Here is a 7,748-nt window from a genome sequence, read left to right on the forward strand (position 1 = left end):
TGCAGTTCACATCTTCAGGGCTGACCTGAAACTGCCCTGAAGATGTGAACTGCAATGTTCACGAAACGTCGGCAAACAATTCGTAGTAGTTTTTTACACGAGTGAAACCCGAAATATCTCTTTTTATCAAATTGAATTTTAATCACGGAAATTACTTATGAACCAAAACAGGCAAACATTCAAAAAAAATCTACAAATTTTTTATCTAACAATAATAATAGATTCTCAATTTAAAAAATTAATTCGCAACAAAAAAGACGAATGCAAAACAAAATTTTCAACGAAGAAATGCACCCACATAAACCAGATAACGAACAAATTAATATTCCAATAATAGCTAATTTCTGTGTTTTTTTATGATATATTTTTAAAATTTGGTATGATAAAAAATTTTGAATCATTTCTGCCATATTTGATTCTATAACCAATTCATGCCTCTATAATCCTATAATTTCCTATAATTTTTTGTTTTACTTTTAAAAGAAGTTTTTCTTTTTTTACTTCAACTCATTGTAATTCTCCATATTCTTAGAATTTTTGGATGGAATTTACAGGAAATATTCCTTGTGTTCTTCAACGATTCGCAGAGTAAACAATATATAAGAACTTTTGTTTAAACAAAAATATAAATTTATAACTGAGACATCGTATTAATCATGCATTCATACATTTCATTAAAATTTATATTTTTGGAATATTTTTCCCTAGATTCAACAAGAGGCTGTACTTGGACCAAAAAAGTCATAAATATTTAAACAAATCTTGTTCTCCTTCACGGTGCGTCTCGACTAACTTAACCCAAAAAGGCTTGCACCTCCCTGTTTCTTCTGTTATCACTTCTGGGATATCTCGCGATCATTTTGAGCACAAAAATAAAAAAATCGCCTGTACCTTTTTTGAGCAAACTCAATTTTTTCTTTTTTCAAGAGGCTAATCAACATATAGGGGAGAGTGGGGCACTTCGATCACTTTTTTCAAACAGGATTTTTTCCAAGAAAGTCTACAAATGTTTTTTTTAATTCGTAAGCAAATAAAAAAGCACACGTCAATCTGCAGTACACATGATTGATAGAGATTTTTATTACATTCTTTATAAATCTAATTAACATTCACTCCAACGACTCATTTTATTAAAGTAACCAAAAAATCGAAGTAGCGAAAAACAGAAGAAAAAACCAATTGGCAATATCATCGAATTGAAGCGTTTTGAACCAAAAAAAGGTTTTCAAATACAAAATGCAATAGTAAAATATAAAGAAAAAATTGGATTTTCCTCTAAATAGTTGAATCTTCAACTAAAGAGATGAATTTTTAACTAAAATGATAAATCTTCTAACAACAAAAAATGCATTTTGAACAAAATAGTTCAACTTACAACCAATTTGTTACATACATTTTCAACTAGAAAACATAAATTTAAGACCCAAAAAAGAATGATTAAATTTCCAACCAAAAATTAATCAATTAATTGCAATTCATGTTTAACGAATAATTTAATAAGTAATATTTCGATAAAAAACTTTTTAAACTTTTAATAAAAAAACAGTTGTGTTAAAAAAGTGTTAATTTTTTTTAAATATGAAAACAATCAAACTAAAAAAGAATAATTGAGAATGCTACATTCAGAAATGAACTTAAATTTAGTAAAAATGTATCTGGATTCGACTAAACTTGATTTGAATTTAAGAAAAGACGTGATTAAATTCTGAAATTCAGACAGTGATCTTCTTAAAGTTAGACAATTTTTTGCTGAATTTTAGTTACTAATTGCGGTACTTAAGTACATTTCTAAATATAAGCTGTAGAAATATTAAACATTACTTTTTACTGTGATGAAAAGTTTAACGAAATGATATTTTATTTATATGAAATGATTCGAATTGTTTAAATTTTGAACCGGTCAAGCAAGCGTGGGGCCCTGTATAAGATGTTTGGTTGAACTTATTAATATTTGCTTCAGCAGTGTTATGAAAATTCTTCTTTTTTTCGCGGCAGAAACGTAGAAATTCGATACTTGAGTATCCTCGGCATCTGTTCGTTTTTACGATCGCTAAATTTTTTAATTAGAATTCAAACTGCGCGGCGGGTCCTTCCCCGCGCACATTCGAAACAGCGCGGCACAATGCATTGGCGCATTGCATTGCAAATCCGGCCACGTACTTGTTCGACTGCAATTAGCGATTTAACTCTCCGAGAGAATTTAAATTTTAATTGATTTATTTATTAGCAGCTATGCCTGGGCATTTGAGACTTGGGATTCTTCGCTGGTACGAGGAGAAATGCGAGCGGCCTCGAAGCTTCTCTACCAACGTTCACATCTTAACGAGCGAATCGGACGCGATTAAGTTCGCAAAAAACTATATATTACCAACGATTATAATTCCGCGAAGAAAACAATGCTGGGATTCACATGCAGTTGTTTTGACCAAGATGGGAACTCGTCAGGAGGGAGGAGAGATGGAAAAGGGGGGAAGAAGTTAACGGGAAGAATAGAAATTAATGGATGCACAGTAGGGTGGTTCAATATTTTTTTCTCGAATTTTCATTTATCTCCCCCCCCCCCCCCCCCCCCCTCGCCCCGATGTTTGCGATTTCACACAAAAATTTCATTAAAAAATACTATGTTTAGAGGTCCTGCAAGCACACAATTAACTACATAATAAGAAACAAAATGCATTTTTTTAATTTCACCCACATAACCCTGTTTTATGGGCTTTAAAAAAACCCACATAAGTGAACAATTGGATTTTGCGTTTTTTCGGTTCTAATAATTTTTTTACGATTTTTAGGAATTTGTAACCCAGTGAACGGAACTCAACACTCACAACTCATCCGTCAGCACTTCACACTCACAACTTAAAACTCAAGGAAGATGTAGGAGAAATAAAGGAAGGTAAGTAGGGCAAGTGAGAGGTGCGGAAGTGAGAGAAGTAAGGGGAAATGAAATGAGGGGAAGTAGGGAATGTTAAAGAAAATGAGAGAATGGTAAGTAGAAGAAACGTTAGCAAAATAACTAGGAGAAGTGAGGGGAAATATTAGGGGCGTAGAGGAGTGGAAAATAGTTGTAGAAGAGGTTGGAGAAGGGAGGGGAAATGAAGGTTGGAGTGTGAAGGAGAAATAGAAATGGATAGGGAATTTAAGAGAATGCAGGGGGAGAGGAAGGGACAAAGTGTGGAAGAAGGAGGTTAGATTGACTTATTTACCTCATCATAGGCTACGAAACCCTTTTTTGTTCGTATAGAAAAAGATTTGAAAGTCGCGTTTTTTACAGAACTTTTTAACCTTCTTTCAAATTTTCAGTCGGAGCGGGGCAATAATCAATGAAAAGATACGTATTGAAAATAATTGTTTAGAGCATTTAATACCATTTATAACAATATTCTATTAGAACATGTTAGAAAGTTGAAATTTTTTTGGAATTTTTAAACTTTTTGTCCACTTTTCAATAATAGTGAGTTCATAATTAATTACATTTAACGAAATTGCTTCTAGAAGGAATACTTATAGTTTCAATCAGCTGACCGTTCGTCCGTTTCAGCTTTTTCAAGAGAGGTAATGAGGGTAAAAGAGGGGTAATGATTAGAAGGGAAGTAGGGAAAGTTTGGGAAAATAAAGGAAAATGAGAAAAGGGGAAAGCAAGGTATGTGAGGGGAAATTAGGAGTAGTGAAAAGAAATGAGGGTAGGGGAATTAGGAGCATTTAAGGGGATAGCGTGGATATAAAGTAGGAGAAGGTAAGGGGAAATAGGGAAAGAAGGTAAGGAAAGTGTGGAGATGGGATCCAGGGAAACTAGGGCAAGTGGGAATAATGAAGAGAGAGTGAATTAGGAAAGGGAAGTACTGTATGGAAAGTGAGGGCTGTGGAAAGGGACTGTTACATGGGGCAGCGGGAAGAGAGGGAAGTAAAGAAGGAAGAAGTTCAGGGAGGTGGCACAGCGGGCAGTGAGGGGGGTGGCGAGATGTGAATTAAGAGGAGAAAAAGTAGATGAAATTATTGTAGGGAGCGTAGGGCAGGTAAAGTGTGGGTGCACGGTGCCTATTTACACTAATTTTAATTTAACAAGATAATGATGAATCCAAGTTCAGAAAAATAATTGTTTAAACAACTTATTATTATTTTTTTATATCTTTTTACTTCGACTGAGGTATTAATTAATGAAATTTCACAAACATATTTTTTTGACGAATTCTTATTCTTTATAACTTTGTGATTGTTTTGTAAACTTACTTTACTCTGAATTTTTATTGCTAATTATATTGCCTGCTCAAAACTACCCCGATAAATGAAACGCTAAAAAGCATAAAATGTAATTTACGCTCAGGTTTAAACAAAATTATCAACATTTCACTAAAATTTGTCAACATTCTGAACACTCTGTTACTCGCAGAACGCCCTAATGTGAAGCTGCTGAAAATTTTATTGCAAATTTTTTGAAAAACTGTAGAACTGAGCAAAAGTGAAAGTGAGAAATAATAAAAATGGATTTTTTCCAAAAAGACAGTTGTTTTTCTTTAATTTGAAAAATATAAAAGTTAAGACTTGCTTTGTAAGTCCAAGTCCCCATTTTTTTATAAAATAAAATTTTGTTCTCTTTTTAATTCAGCTTGTCCTAATTCAACGAAATCTGGGATTATTTTTATAAAGCTTACAGAAAATATTCATTTGGATGTTCTGTGTCCGGCCGAGTGAAAAGTGAATAAAAAATTTTGTTGAACAAAAATAAAAAATATTCACGTTAAAAACTGTAAAAATCGTGCATTAATATCTCTAAGTTCATGGGGACTTGAGCGAATTTTGAGTTAAAAAAGCATATTTTTTTGACAAAAATCGTTCGACATTATTAACTCGATGAATTCCATCTATTTTATATCTTACTATATAAAAAATTAAAAAGTAGTACTTTGTCCATGATTTCACTGAATTTCACAATCAGTAAAAAAATAAAAGATATTTGCTAAAAAGAAGATATTACTTTGAGAATTTCATTTTTTTATATTCTAGTATTTAAAAAGTAAAAAATTGTATTTTGTCCATGATTTGACTAAATCTCATAATCAGTCAAATATTTAAGAAGTATATGCTGAAACAATTATTACACTGGGGAATTCATCTATTTTACGTTTCAGTATTTAAAAAGGAAAAGAATTGTATTTTGTCCATGACTTTACTAAATTCCACATTCAGCAAAGAGAATAAGAAGTATGAGCTGAAAAAATTCATTATTCTGGGAATTTTATCTATTTACATTTCAATATTTAAAAAATAAAGAATAGGGTTTTTTCAATGAATTCACTAAATTTAAAAATCAGTAAAAAATTCAGAAGTATGTGCTGAAAGAATGATGACTCTAGAATTTTTATCTATTTTACATTTCAGTATTTCAAAATGTTAAAATTAAATCAGTAAGCAATCAGTAAAAAAATTAGAAAGTATGTGCTGAAAACAAAGTAATACCCTGGAAATTTCATCTGTTTTACCTTTCAGTTTAAAAAAAGTAAAAAGATGGTATTTTGTCTATGATTTCACTAAATTCCACAATCAGTATAAAAATAAGAGGTATTTGCTGAAAAAAGACATTACTTTGAGCAATACATTTTTTTATATTCTAGTATTTAAAAAGCAAAAAATTGTATTTTGTCCATGATTTCACTAAATCTCACAATCAGTAAAATAATTAAGAAGTAAGTGTTGAAAAAAATTATTATACTGAAAATTTCATTTGTTTTACATTTCAGAATGTAAAAGTAAAAAGATGCATTTCGCCCATCATTTCACTAAATTTCGTAATCAGTAAAAAGGAAAAGTATGTGCTGAAAAAAAATTATTTCCCTGGGAAGCGAAATCGACCTGTTTTGGACAATTGCCAATATGTGATAAGAATATTTAAGATTGAACTTGTTGATATTCTGATTTCAACGGAGTAGAATAAATTGTTAAATCCTTGACATTCGCAATGAAAGCTTTAAATTTCTTTGCAGGATTCCAAAGTGGATGCTGAGAGAATTAAAAGTTCAACGTCCCCCTTTTATGTTCATGAATCCGGATCACTCTTTCCGGAATCTGTGAATGAGATGAAAAAGTGAAGATTCCAGAAAGTGGTAAAAGAAAATATTTCCTTTATGAATTTTTATTTATCCTGGCAGTTCCCGAGAATAGAAGGTGGAAGAAGTCAAAGGTTCGATTGATCGAGTTCTTCAGTGATGGTAAGACGTATATCGATCTGGTTGATACCAGTTGATGCCTTAATGAATATTCATGATTCAGCTCATGCAGAACTAAGATTCTGGTTACACCAGAGAGGGCACGGCGGTCAGAAGTGGAAGAGGGAGAAATTGCTCGATCGGCATGCAAGGATCGAAACAATTCGTCTTTTTCCTGACCACGACTTTCTTGTATACGCGTGTTCCGCGGCTGATTCCTGGTACTCTTTGAGAAGGAAAGGGTGTTCGTATGCGGCCCTTCTTTAATTAACGAGAAATCAATCAATGGTAGAATGGCAGGGAATTCCGAAGAGGGCAGGATAACAAGTTGGAGATAACGAGAGCGAAAGAGATGGAACACAATGGTGGAGAGAAAGAGATGGCAAAGAGGAAGCAACCTTCCTCATTCTGCCAAGTTTAAAACCACAAAGACAGAAACAGGATTCGCTTCCGTACTATTTTTTTTCGGCTATCTGCTTAATTTTTATTCTACTTCAACTCTAAGAAACTAGAAAAAAAAGTTTTCTGAAATTTGGACATTAAAAAATAATATTTTGTTTATTTCTTGTTAACAGATTTTCTATCTGTGATAATAAAAGAAAAATAAACATTCCAAGATTGTTCACAAATTTAAGAAAGTTTGTGTATAATAGAGTCGTCCAAATTTTTGTTCGAATTTTCATGCGTGTCTCCCCCAAATCAAATTTTTTTGAATCAACACAAAAATAGAACAAAGAGTTTTAAAATTATTTATGATAGAAACAAAAATTTAATTTACTTACCATTAAAATCATGGTTCAGTAAAGCAGATGTAGTAAACATTTTTCTGAAACAAAATGAAAAAGAACACATTAGGTAAATTATTTATAAAAAATTCTAAGCTGCATAAACTATTTAATAAAATATGTCTCCGAGCTCAAATCTCAAAGTTACATCTTTTCGATAAATATAAGATCGTTTGTTCATTTTTCTAATAAGAATACTGAGCATGGAAAATCTGAAAAATCAATTTCTTTCTTAATATGATAGATTCTAAAATAGCAATTGTTAGATTTATTGTTATTTCGGGTTTACAAATGGAAAATTAATGTATTCAGAGAAGATGACTTTAAAAAAATTGTTAAATTTTTACCAAAAATTAAACTTTTAACAAAATAGTTCAATATTGTACCAAACAGCTGCATTTTTAATCTACAAAAATAAATTTTCAACTAAGAGAATTCATTTTCTAGCCAAGGGCCAATTTTCAATAAAATACATAAATTTTCAAATAAATTTTCAAACAAAATTCAAACAACAAGAAAATCGAAGCATTAACCAGTTGAATTCTACAAAAAAAAGACGAATTTTTAATTAAATAGTTAAATCTTTAACTAATAAGGCAAATTTTAAATAAACCAAATTAACGTATAACCAAATGCTTTAATTTTCTACCAAATTGTTGATTTTTTTCAGACAAAGAAACAAATATTCTACAAAATAGCTTAATTTCGAAACCAACAATATGATTTTCCAACAAAAAAGTCAAGTTACAACTAAATAGATGAA

At 31.2% G+C, this 7,748-nt stretch overlaps 1 protein-coding gene across 1 annotated transcript in view; it reads right to left on the reverse strand.

The window, feature by feature from the left end:
- LOC117178995 overlaps positions 1 to 7,034 on the reverse strand; it is a 242,832-nt gene extending 235,798 nt beyond the window's left edge. The window contains exon 1 of the mRNA XM_033370600.1: positions 6,983 to 7,034. The gene's annotated coding sequence lies outside the window, so the exon portion shown is untranslated. The remainder of the gene's footprint in view (positions 1 to 6,982) is intronic.
- Between the last annotated feature and the right edge of the window lie 714 nt (positions 7,035 to 7,748).

The sequence above is a fragment of the Belonocnema kinseyi genome, chromosome 8, assembly GCF_010883055.1.
Source record: "Belonocnema kinseyi isolate 2016_QV_RU_SX_M_011 chromosome 8, B_treatae_v1, whole genome shotgun sequence".
In the NCBI taxonomy this organism is placed as follows: Eukaryota; Metazoa; Arthropoda; class Insecta; order Hymenoptera; family Cynipidae; genus Belonocnema; species Belonocnema kinseyi.